Source organism: Salvelinus alpinus, chromosome 15 (genome assembly GCF_045679555.1).
Source record: "Salvelinus alpinus chromosome 15, SLU_Salpinus.1, whole genome shotgun sequence".
Taxonomy (NCBI): domain Eukaryota; kingdom Metazoa; phylum Chordata; class Actinopteri; order Salmoniformes; family Salmonidae; genus Salvelinus; species Salvelinus alpinus.
The window spans coordinates 14,479,903-14,493,380 of record NC_092100.1 but is presented as its reverse complement, the minus strand read 5'-3'; the positions used below and the strand labels follow the sequence as shown (position 1 = coordinate 14,493,380).

At 43.4% G+C, this 13,478-nt stretch overlaps 1 protein-coding gene across 1 annotated transcript in view; it reads left to right on the top strand.

Moving 5' to 3' along the window:
• The window catches only part of LOC139539529 (inaD-like protein), a 269,424-nt gene that overhangs the window by 135,363 nt on the left and 120,583 nt on the right, over window positions 1-13,478 (top strand). The gene's annotated exons all lie outside the window — the stretch shown is intronic.

Sequence of the window (13,478 nt, the reverse complement as noted above, 5' to 3'; positions counted from 1 at the left end):
GGGCTAGACCTTGACCACCCCTACTCAGTCTGGTTCAGCCCATCACTTACTTGCATCAACACAAATTATACAGATCCGTAAGTGGGCAATGTACGTAGACACTTGCCACGCAAACTGTGATTCATACTTGTGTTTACCAACTCAAACATGGGGACATTTCAGTAATTTAACAGACACATATCCAGAGTGACTTCGTCAGTGAGAAATTACAACATTACTTTACATTCTATATGGAGTTAAGGCAGTTTAGATCTGTAAGGCTTTACTCAGACATTGGAGAACTCAGAAGTGAGAACTTAGACATATAGCCCACCTACCTATACTGTAATAAATAACATATTTTAATAGTTTCTTTACTGTTTGTTTTGTTTCGATAAATGGCCTTGCCTCAGTGGCTCCCCTGTACTTACAAAAAAAAAAGATGGTATGTCATTATAGTATGAAGCTATCTGTGGTCTTACAAAGCCAGAAAGCATGTTTTGAGTTAGTACGCAATTGAGTTTTGTTTTGTTTCATACTATGAAATTGGTTTTCCGATTGATTGTTGTGCAGAGCAATTCCAAGGTGTGTGTGTGTGTGTGTGTGTGTGTGTGTGTGTGTGTGTGTGTGTGTGTGTGTGTGTGTGTGTGTGTGTGTGTGTGTGTGTGGCACTTGTAACTGGTCATGTTTGCAGTGACTCATTGTAAACCAGTGAGACTAAAGGGAAGTATCATTGTGTCCTCAGTGTGCAGGAGAATTTGTATTACTGTAGTATAGCCTCTTTGTTTTCTTGATTGATTTTACCTTCTTTGCTCAGGAAAATCTATAAAATCCGCAGGCAGAGGCGTATAGAAGTCGGTGCAAGCACACACGCACCAGGGCTCAGAACTGCCACCAAAACACCCGCATTTGTGACCCTTTGACTTGGCAGTTCATTCTAATAAACACAACCATTTGACCGTTACCCAAAATGCAATTGTGGGATAAAGACAGTTTTCAAAGCAACTATTTGTGTTCTAGTTACAGAGAGGATAGTCACAACTTTCTGTGAGTATATAGTTTATTTCTCACCTCTCAATATTGACTTCATAGCACCACTTTACAACCGAAGTATGCTATGTACAGTATTAGGCCTATATGGTTTTGATGCAGCCATGAAGCCAAGCGGAGTGCGCCATTTGTGGTGAATAGGACTACATCAAGTAGCCTGTTGTAGGCCTAGCGCTGGAGAGTTTTTGTGGGACATTACATTTACTGATAGCCATTTAGGCTAATTGACTAATCTATCTAGCAAATATGATCATATTTAATTAGCAATCTGGTGAATAATAATATAGCCTTGGCTAATATGCACAAAAATAAATGGGATAATCCTGGATGATAACCCTGGATGATAACCCTGGATGATAACCCTGGATGATAACCCCGGATGATAACCCTGGATTCCTATTTCAACAGGTTGCACATCAATATATCAATCATGCGTTCCTTGGATTTGTTAGATGAAATAGATTACTTTTTAAATCATAGGCTACCATCTCAGTTGTCTTACTTGTCACGTGGAAAACTGTTGTCTACTGTACAAAAAGAAAGCTACAAAAGGACACCTAGCATGGTTTTGGCTAGCCTACTGTAGGTCTTGGCTAGACTACTGTAGGTCTTGGCTAGACTACTGTAGGTCTTGGCTAGCCTACTGTAGGTCTTGGCTAGACTACTGTAGGTTTTGGCTAGCCTACTGTAGGTCTTGGCTAGACTACTGTAGGTCTTGGCTAGACTACTGTAGGTCTTGGCTAGCCTACTGTAGGTCTTGGCTAGACTACTGTAGGTCTTGGCTAGACTACTGTAGGTCTTGGCTAGACTACTGTAGGTCTTGGCTAGCCTACTGTAGGTCTTGGCTAGACTACTGTAGGTCTTGGCTAGCCTACTGTAGGTCTTGGCTAGACTACTGTAGATCTTGGCTAGACTACTGTAGGTCTTGGCTAGACTACTGTAGGTCTTGGCTAGCCTACTGTAGTCCTTGGCTAGACTAATATAGTCCTTGGCTAGACTAATGTAGGTTTTGGCTAGACTAATGTAGATCTTGGCTAAACTACTGTAGTCCTTGGCTAAACTACTGTAGGTCTTGGCTAGCCTACTGTAGGTCTTGGCTAGCCTACTGTAGGTCTTGGCTAGCCTACTGTAGGTCTTGGCTAGCCTCCTGTAGGTCTTGGCTAGACTAATGTAGGTTTTGGCTAGACTAATGTAGGTTTTGGCTCGACTAATGTAGGTTTTGGCTAGCCTAATGTAGATTTTGCCTAGACTACTGTAGGTTTTGGCTAGACTACTGTAGGTTTTGGCTAGACTACTGTAGGTTTTGACTAGACTACTGTAGGTTTTGACTAGACTACTGTAGGTTTTGGCTAGACTACTGTAGGTATTGGCTAGACTACTGTAGGTTTTGACTAGACTACTGTAGGTTTTGGCTAGACTACTGTAGGTCTTGGCTAGACTACTGTAGGTTTTGACTAGACTACTGTAGGTTTTGGCTAGACTACTGTAGGTTTTGACTAGACTACTGTAGGTTTTGGCTAGACTACTGTAGGTTTTGGCTAGACTACTGTAGGTCTTGGCTAGACTACTGTAGGTTTTGACTAGACTACTGTAGGTTTTGGCTAGACTACTGTAGGTTTTGACTAGACTACTGTAGGTTTTGACTAGACTACTGTAGGTTTTGGCTAGACTACTGTAGGTTTTGACTAGACTACTGTAGGTTTTGGCTAGACTACTGTAGGTTTTGGCTAGACTACTGTAGGTTTTGACTAGACTACTGTAGGTTTTGACTAGACTACTGTAGGTTTTGGCTAGACTACTGTAGGTTTTGACTAGACTACTGTAGGTTTTGGCTAGACTACTGTAGGTTTTGACTAGACTACTGTAGGTTTTGACTAGACTACTGTAGGTTTTGGCTAGACTACTGTAGGTTTTGGCTAGACTACTGTAGGTTTTGGCTAGACTACTGTAGGTTTTGGCTAGACTACTGTAGGTTTTGACTAGACTACTGTAGGTCTTGACTAGACTACTGTAGACATAGTATCAATCTCTTGAAAAGCAGTCGGTATTAAAGGGGCAACGTCCTATTTCTTCAAGTTACAGGCCTACTTTAGAAACAAAAATGTATGCTATGAATGCAATGCAATTCTAACATAGAGTAATGTCTTGCATTGCTTAATTACATCATACAGCTGTTTAATTAAATAATAACCAAATGTAGCCTATTACTAGCTGGATATAGAGAGAAAGCATACACCCCAATACATTTATAAACTGCCAGTGAGAAAAAAAAGTTAACATTGAACCCTGAGTAAATCTATCCAAATCAATGCAAGAACCGAAAGGCATGCTAATTTAAATGATGGCTAGTCATTATTAGCCTGTTTCCGTATGAACGCAGGAACATTACAGGATATAGTTCAGGTCAGTGGTGGGACCAAATCATATGCTGGTGCCATCAACCGAAAGAGTTGGAATCACCAGTATCACTAGTGGATAAAAGATGTCTAGAGCCCTCCCCTGTCCATTCAGTCTGGGGTGTGTGTGTGCTCTGCTTTTCAAACAGCAGTGTCCAGCCAGACTGACTGACTGCTTATCCATGTAGCTCCTTGTATATGCTGTGTGTGCATGTACGTTCCTGAGGGCTGTAATGTGCTGATGTGGTACAAGGGGAATTCCCAGGTAATGGGGCGGCAGGTAGCTTAGTGGTTAGAGAGTTGGGCCAGTAATCGAAAGGTTGCTGGATCAAATCCCCGAGCTGACAAGGTAAAAATCTGTTGTTCTGACCTGAACAAGGCAGTTACAATAAGTCCTAGTGATGACCGAGGCGCAATTTTGCGGCCTCCGTATTTCAAAGCCATATCAGATATCTTGAGTGTGCTTTGAGCTCAATAGTGATGGTTGAGAAATACATTAAACCTACAGAAAGCTGATACTCTCCTCTCTTGAACAACGACAACTAGTTGCTTATACAATCGATGGGCAGTTGAGGGGGAGAGAGACGTTGAGAGGCTCGCTCATTACAGCAGAAGGCCCCAGTGGAACATGCAGGCACTGCAGCAGGGCAGACGGTTATATAATAGGAAGCATGAGGATAATGCACTTTGCTGTTTAACAAATTCCATTTTTATCCTTCCCAAAAATAGGATGTTTTGATCGAGGTGAATGTGCAGGTAGAATGTGCAGCTCGCACCAGTGCCACCAATTACATTTTTCACTTGTTTAATAGCCAAGTTAAAGGGTTGCAAAATGAGACCAAATAGTTGCAGTATGGAGCCCTGTGATAACTAGAATGTTTTATAAGATTGATATGTGATTTAATATTGGTATTAACTCCCGGCCCATATTTAATGTGAGCTGTGTGATTTAATATTGGTATTAACTCCCAGTCCATATTTAATGTGAGCTGTGTGATTTAATAGTGGTATTAACTCCCGGTCCATATTTATTGTGAGCTGTGTGGTTTAATAGTGGTATTAACTCCCGGTCCATATTTAATGTGAGCTGTGTGGTTTAATAGTGGTATTAACTCCCAGTCCATATTTATTGTGAGCTGTGTGGTTTAATAGTGGTATTAACTCCCAGTCCATATTTATTGTGAGCTGTGTGGTTTAATAGTGGTATTAACTCCCGGTCCATATTTAATGTGAGCTGTGTGGTTTAATAGTGGTATTAACTCCCGGTCCATATTTATTGTGAGCTGTGTGGTTTAATAGTGGTATTAACTCCCGGTCCATATTTAATGTGAGCTGTGTGGTTTAATAGTGGTATTAACTCCCGGTCCATATTTAATGTGAGCTGTGTGGTTTAATAGTGGTATTAACTCCCGGTCCATATTTAATGTGAGCTGTGTGGTTTAATAGTGGTATTAACTCCCGGTCCATATTTAATGTGAGCTGTGTGATTTAATAGTGGTATTAACTCCCGGTCCATATTTAATGTGAGCTGTGTGATTTAATAGTGGTATTAACTCCCGGTCCATATTTAATGTGAGCTGTGTGATTTAATAGTGGTATTAACTCCCAGTCCATATTTAATGTGAGCTGTGTGATTTAATATTGGTATTAACTCCCAGTCCATATTTAATGTGAGCTGTGTGATTTAATAGTGGTATTAACTCCCGGTCCATATTTATTGTGAGCTGTGTGGTTTAATAGTGGTATTAACTCCCGGTCCATATTTAATGTGAGCTGTGTGGTTTAATAGTGGTATTAACTCCCAGTCCATATTTATTGTGAGCTGTGTGGTTTAATAGTGGTATTAACTCCCAGTCCATATTTATTGTGAGCTGTGTGGTTTAATAGTGGTATTAACTCCCGGTCCATATTTAATGTGAGCTGTGTGGTTTAATAGTGGTATTAACTCCCGGTCCATATTTATTGTGAGCTGTGTGGTTTAATAGTGGTATTAACTCCCGGTCCATATTTAATGTGAGCTGTGTGGTTTAATAGTGGTATTAACTCCCGGTCCATATTTAATGTGAGCTGTGTGGTTTAATAGTGGTATTAACTCCCGGTCCATATTTAATGTGAGCTGTGTGGTTTAATAGTGGTATTAACTCCCGGTCCATATTTAATGTGAGCTGTGTGATTTAATAGTGGTATTAACTCCCGGTCCATATTTAATGTGAGCTGTGTGATTTAATAGTGGTATTAACTCCCGGTCCATATTTAATGTGAGCTGTGTGATTTAATAGTGGTATTAACTCCCAGTCCATATTTAATGTGAGCTGTGTGATTTAATATTGGTATTAACTCCCGGTCCATATTTAATGTGAGCTGTGTGGTTTAATAGTGGTATTAACTCCCGGTCCATATTTAATGTGAGCTGTGTGATTTATAATTGTGGTGGAGAGACCGGTGATAGAAGGAAACGTATATGGATTTCTCTAATTACACTGTCCACACTGTGTGTGCGCGTGTGTGTGTGTGTGCATACGTGCGTGCATTTGTATGCCTGTGTGTGTGTCTCTGCGTGTGCATGTACACCACTCAGAGACTCAGTGTGTGTGTAAAGTCTCCAGTGTGTTGTGTTCCTGGACAGCTTGTTATTGACTGTGTGTGTGTGTGTGTGTGTGTGTGTGATTGTGTGTTGAGGACTGAAGTGGGTCGACAGCCAGCTACACCGCACTCTGTGTCACAGTGACTGGCACTCAGTCCCATCCCAGCATCTAGTTGTGTCTAAGAGTCTGGCTGGCTGGCTGGCTGGCTGGCTGGCTGGCTGGCTGGCTGGCTGGCTGTCCGGCTGGCTGTCTAAGATTCTGGCGGCCCGTGAGTTTCAAGTTTGGGAAAGCATACAATTTATCTGAGTGTGTGTCTTAAAAGGCTGTCTGAGAGTCTGTCTGTATGGTCTGAGAGTCTGTCTGAGAGTCTGTCTACTGATTCTCTCACTGCATAGGAGGAGTCCCTTAAAGACCATTTGTTGCAGTCACAGCCCGGTCACACTTTATTTGGATAGTACATCCGTAGATGTTCTGCTTGCTAAGGTTACGGTTAAGGTTGGGTTCAGAATAAGGGTGAGGATAAGGGTTAGGGTTAGGGTAAGGTTTGGGTTAGGATAAGGGTTAGGATAAGGGTTAAGGTTAGGGTAAGGTTTGGGTTAGGATAAGGGTTAAGGTTAGGTTTGGGTTAGGGTAAGGTTAGGGTAAGGTTTGGGTTAGGATAAGGGTTAGGGTAAGGTTTGGGTTAGGATAAGGGTTAGGGTAAGGTTTGGGTTAGGTTAAGGTTAGGGTAAGGGTTAGTAGATGGTTGAAATGATAGTGATAGTCTATAGAGCATCTACAGATGGACTATCCAGATAAAGTGTTATTCTCAGCCTCTCCGCTGCTGTAGTCCAGCTCTCACATAGTCCTTATGAACATAGTGTTGGTCTCTGGAGTGGGAAGAATGCTGGAGTACTCTGAACGATTGCATTTCACTCTGAGAGCCTTTGGTAAGGACTACACGACAGAGAAGGAAACAGTATTGGCATGAACATGATAACACATTAGCTGTGTCGCAAATGGCACCCTATTCCCTTCATAGTGTGCACTACTTTTACAGTTGAAGTCAGAAGTTTACATACACCTTAGCCAAATACATTTAAACTCAGTTTTTCACAATTCCTGACATTTAATCCTAGTAAAACTTCCCTGTCTTAGGTCAGTTAAGATCACCACTATATTTTAAGAATGTGAAATGTCAGAATAATAGTAGAGAGAAGGATTTATTTCAGCTTTTATTTATTTAATCACATTCCAAGTGGGTCAAAAGTGTACATACAGAAGTTACAGAAGTTTACATACACTCAATTAGTATTTGGTTGCACTGCCTTTAAATTGGTTAACTTGGGTCACAGTTTTGGGTAGCCTTCCACAAGCTTCCCACAATAAGTTGGGTGAATTTTGGCCCATTTCTCCTGACAGAGCTGGTATAATTGAGTCCGGTTTGTAGGCCTCCTTGCTCGCACACGCTTTTTCAGTTCTGCCCACAAATTTTCAGGGCTTTGTGATGGCCATTCCAATACCTTGACTTTGTTGTCCTTAAGCCATTTTGCCACAACTTTGGAAGTATGCTTGGGGTCATTGTCCATTTGGAAGACCCATTTGCAACCAAGCTTTAACTTCCTGACTGATGTCTTGAGATGTTGCTTCAATATATCCACATAATTTTCCTGCCTCATGATGCCATCTATTTTGTGAAGTGCACCAGTCCCTCCTGCAGCAAAGCACCCCCACAACATGATGCTGCCACTCCCGTGCTTCACGGTTGGGATGGTATTCTTCGGCTTGCAAGCCTCCCCCTTTTTCCTCCAAACATAATGATGGTCATTATGGCCAAACAGTTCTATTTTAGTTCCATCAGACCAGAGGACATTTCTCCAAAAAGTATGATCTTTGTCCCCATGTGCAGTTGCAAACCGTAGTCTGGCTTTTTTGTGGCGGTTTTGGAGCAGTGGCTTCTTCCTTGCTGAGCGGCCTTTCAGGTTATGTCGATATAGGACTCGTTTTACTGTGGATATAGACACTTTTGTACCTGTTTCATCCAGCATCTTCACAAGGTCCTTTGCTGTTGTTCTGGGATTGATTTGCACTTTTCGCACCAAAGTACCTTCATCTCTAGTAGACAGAACGTGTCTCCTTCCTGAGCGGTATGATGGCTGCGTGGTCCCATGGTGTTTATACTTGCGTACTATTGTTTGTACAGATGAACTTGGTACCTTCAGGCTTTTGGAAATTGCTCCCGAGGATGAACCAGACTTGTGGAGGTCTACAATATTTTTCTGAGGTCTTGGCTGATTTCTTTTGATTTTCCCATGATGTCAAGCAAAGAGGCACTGAGTTTGAAGGTAGGCCTTGAAATACATCCACAGGTACACCTCCAATTGACTCAAATGATGTCAATTAGCCTATCAGAAGCTTCTAAAGCCATGACGTAATTTTCTGGAATATTCCAAGCTGTTACACTAAGTTGACGGTGCCGTGAATGTAAACTTCTGACCCACTGGAATTGTGATACAGTGAATTATAAGTGAAATAATCTGTCTGTAAACAATTGTAGGAAAAATGACTTGTCATGCAGAAAGTAGATGTCCTAACTGACTTGCCAAAACTATAGTTTGTTAACAAGAAATTTGTGGAGTGGTTGAAAAACAAGTTTTAATGACTCCACCTTAAGTGTATGTAAAGTTCCGACTTCAACTGTATAAAGGGCTGTGGTCAAAAGTTATGCACTATATAGGGAACAGGATGCCATTTTGGGACGAGCCAACTGATTGTCATTCATTAAAGTCCTGATACCCTACAATATCTATGACGTGTCCTCTGGGGTCTGGTGTAATGGTTGACTGTGGGGTAAACTGTCCTTTTGTGGTCTGGGTTTCCAGGGTGACGGGAGCTCAGCTTTGTCTTGGTGTGTGTGCGTAGTGTTGATAAGTGTGTGTGGAGGTGAATGGTCAGTCAGTGTTGATGAGTGTGTGGTGATGGTGGGGTGAAGGGTCAGTCAGTCAGTGTTGATAAGTGTGTGGTGGGGTGAAGGGTCAGTCAGTCAGTGTTGATAAGTGTGTGGTGGTGGGGTGAAGGGTCAGTCAGTCAGTGTTGATGAGTGTGTGGTGGTGGTGGGGTGAAGGGTCAGTCAGTCAGTGTTGATGAGTGTGTGGTGGGGTGAAGGGTCAATCAGTCAGTGTTGATAAGTGTGTGGTGGTGGGGTGAAGGGTCAGTCAGTCAGTGTTGATAAGTGTGTGGTGGTGGGGTGAAGGGTCAGTCAGTCAGTGTTTACCAAGCTCTGGGTAGGACTGATGATGTCTTAGAAGTAGCTTGCAGGACTAGTTTTTCAAAGAAAATATGTGAGTGCTCTGTTGCTGTTTTCAAAGCTGCTTATGTTCAAAATGTAACAGAAACAAAACGTACTCATACTCTTTGTTGCATTAACCAATACAAAATGTGCCTAAATCACTTTAATAGCCTTCCGGCCTTGACCAGTCATCACTACCGGCCTTGACCATTAAATAACCCAGCAGAATACATTTACATTTGAGTCATTTAGCAGACTCTCTTATGCAGAGCGACGTATAGTAGTGAGTGCATACATTTTCATACTGGTTCCCCTTTGGAATCTATCCCACAACCCTGGCGTTGGAAGCTCCATGCTCTATCAACTGAGCTACACGGGACAGCTACCACTACCACTACCTCACAGTTCCACTAAGTCCATGATTTAAAGAACAATGGGAATGCAAGACATCTCACTTCAAAAGTGCTCCTTTGACTACTAAGGTGTTTTGGCGTAAAGCCTTCATCAGTGTGCTGGCCCTGCCTTGACAGACCAGACTAGAGCTTCAAGGCTATTTTCTCTGGCTGTATGTGTACATGTCTTGTTCCTTGTCCTGAGCTGTGATGCTCTGTTCCTCAGTCTTATTTAGGTCAGCCTTAATTAACAACAAGCAGGCCTAGCGAGCAAGCAGGCAGTGGAGTGAGAGCTCTCTCTCTCTCTCTCTCTCTCTGTCTCTCTCTCTCTCTCTCTCTCTCTCTCTCTCTCTCTCTCTCTCTACCCCTCTTTCTCTCTGTCTCTCTCTCTACCCTTCTTTCTTTGTCTTTCTCTGTTTCGCTCTACCCCTCTTCCTTTCTGTCTCTCTTTCCATCTCTCTCTTTCTGTCTCTCTCCTGCCTTTATTTAGTGTTTTTTCTATCTTCTTGTCCTCCTCATTCCTGCCATCTCTCACCTCTTTTTCACCACCTCGTTTCCGCCTCTTGACTCATCCTCGTGCCCTTTCTGTTTGTTTTTACTCCCCCCCTTCCCTTCTTCTCTCCTCTCTCTCCAGTTCTGTCTCTTACCCTTTGGTCTGTCACTTCTGGTCATCTTCCTCCCTTGCCCCCGTCTTCTGTCAGTCTCTTTTTCTCTCTGACTCTTCCTTGTTTTTTTCTAAATCTCCCACTCCTTCTTCCCCCCTTCCCTTACACCTCCTACCTCTCCCCGGATTCCTGTGGCCACAAGACAGTGGAGTCCCTTGAGTCCCCCCCCCCCTCTCTCTCTCTCTCTCACTCTCTCTCTCTCTCTCTCTCTCTCTCTCTCTCTCTCTCTCTCTCTCTCTCTCTCTCTCTCTCTCCCTTCCCCCTCTGTTCCTCGCTCCTTCCTCTGGGTGTTGATTTGTGGTTAGAGTGCTGTCTAATGGATCGTTCTGTAGCAGATAGCTGAATATCAGCCCAGCACCCCCCCTGTATACACTATATATATGGACACCCCATCAAACTAGTGGATTCGGATATTTCAGCAACGCCCGTTGCTGACAGGTTTATAAAATGTGGGCATACCGCCATGCAATCTCCATAGACAAACATTGGCAGTAGAAATGGCCTTACTGAAGAGCTCAGTGACTCTCAACATGGCACCGTTATAGGATGCCACCTTTCCAACAAGTCAGTTCGTAAAATTTCTGCCCTGCTATCCCTGCACCAGTCAACTGTAAGTGCTATTCTGAAGTGGAACGCCTAAAAGCAACAACGGTTCAGCCACGAAGTGGTAGGCAACACAAACTCACAGAACGGGACACTGAAGCGCATAGCGCCTAAAATCGTCTGTTCTCGGTTGCAACACTCCGTACTGGCACAAGAACTGTTCGTCGGGAGCTTCCTGAAATGGGCTTCCATGACCGAGCAGCCGCACGCAAGCCTAAGATCACCATGTGCAATGCCAAGCATCAGCTGGAGTGGTGTAAAGCTCGCCGCCATGGGACTCTGGAGCAGTGGAAACGCGTTCTCTGGAGTGATGAATCATGCTTCACCATCTGGCAGTCCGACGGATGAATCTGAGTTTAGCGTTCTCCTGGCATCCCAGGGCTATCTGCCCCAATGCATAGTGCCAAATGTAAAGTTTGGTGGAGGAGGAATAATGGTCTGGGGCTGTTTTTCATGGTTTGGGCTAGGCCCGTTAGTTCCAGTGAAGTGAAAGCTTAACGCTACAGCATACAATGACATTCTAGATGATTCTGTGCTTCCAACTTTATGGCAACAGTTTGGGAAGGCCCTTTCCTGTTTCAGCATGACAATGCCCCCGTGCACAAAGCAAGGTCCATACAGAAATGGTTTGTCGAGATCGGTGTGGAAGAACTTGACTGGCCTGCACAGAGCGCTGACCTCAACCCTATCGAACACCTTTAGGCCGACTGCGAGCCAGGCCTAATCGCCCAACCTCAGTGCAACCTCACAAATTTTCTTGTGGCTAAATGGAAGCAAGTCCCCAGAGTAATGTTCCAACATCTAGTGGAGAACCTTCCCAGAAGAGTGGAGGCTGTTTTAGAGGCAATGGGGGGACCAAATCCATATTAATGCCCATGATTTTGGAATGAGATGTTCGACAGGGGTGTCCACATACTTTTGGTCATGTAGTGTATTTAAGCCCCAAATGACTCGCCTCATTATTTTACAGAAGACAGACAATGTCAGAAGGGGTAGAGGTTAGAGCCCTGTTTTCAGTTCTCGATTGTAACACTCAGTTTGAGGGTATTCGTTTTCTCTCGTATTCTGTAGGGCTTAACATAGGCTTAGCCCATAGTGGACATAGCAATTTTGAAAACGGCAACAAGCACTATTAACATGAAGTGAAAAACTAGTGATCTTTTAGCTTAAATGTAAGAGGTGGATAATAAATGTTCTATGATGGCTGGTGGTAATTGTATCTCTAATTCAGGCTAATGCTAATGTTTAGCCCCATTTTTCATTAGCCTTGCTAAAGAAGTTAGCACTTTTTCTAATGCCTGCTTATTATCAAACTTGTTATTAGGTAGGATTGGTAAGAAAGTTAGCGCTGTTAGCCCTGTTATCATTACCTTGCTAAGGAAGTTAGTGAGCAGCAGCAAAGGAAAATGCTTTAATCTGTGTTTCTCTCTTTGTCTTTGCAGGGGGGCGTATTGGCTGACTGTTGTATCGGTTGCCTGGCGACTGAGTGTGGGCCAGGGATGCAACCTAACCAATAGAACTACTGTACTAACATGAGAGAGTGGGGAAGGTGGCCATCTTGTCTTGTCACTGCACTGTGTGTTGTTCCCCCTCTTTTACAGCTTTTTACTCTAATGCAGTGCATTCAGAAAGTATTCAGACCCCTTGACTTTTTCCACATTTTGTTACATTACATCGTTATTCTAAAATTGATTCAATAGTTTTTTCCCCTCATCAATCTATACACTATACCCCATAATGACAAAGCAAAAACAAGCCACTCCTGCCTTGTCTTGGCTGTGTGCTTAGGGTCATTGTCCTGTTGGAAGGTGAACCTTCACCCCAGTCTGAGGTCCTGAGTGCTCTGGAGCAGGTTTTCATCAAGGATCTCTGTACTTTGCTCCGTTCATCTTTGCCTTGATCCTGAGTAGTTTCCCAGTCCCTGCCGCTGAAAAACATCCCCACAGCATGATGCTGCCACCACTGTGCATCACCATAGGGATGGTGCCAGGTTTCCTCCAGACGTGACGCTTGCCATTCAGGCCAAAGAGTTAAATCTTAGTTTCATCAGACCAGAGAATCTTGTTTCTAATGGTCTGAGAGTCCTTTAGATGCCTTTTGGCAAACTCCAAGCGGGCTGTCATGTGCCTTTTACTAAGGAGTGGCTTCTGTCTGGCAACTCTACCATAAAGGCCTGATTGCTTCAGAGATGCTTGTTCTTCTGGAATATTCTGCCATCTCCACAGAGGAACTCTGGAGCTCTGTCAGAGTGACCATCGGGTTCTTGGTCACCTCCCTGACCAAGGCCTTTCTCCCCTGATTGCTCAGTTTGGCCAGGCGGTGGTTTCAAACTTATTCCATTTAAGAATGATGGAAGCCACTGTGTTCTTGGGGACCTTCAACGCTGCAGAAATTTTCTGGTACCCTTCCCCAGATCTGTGCCTCGACACAATCCTGTTTCAGAGTTCTATGGACAATTCCTTCGATCTCATGGCTTGGCTTATGCTCTGACATGCACTGTCAACTGTGAGACCTTATATAGACAGGTGTGTGCCTTTCCA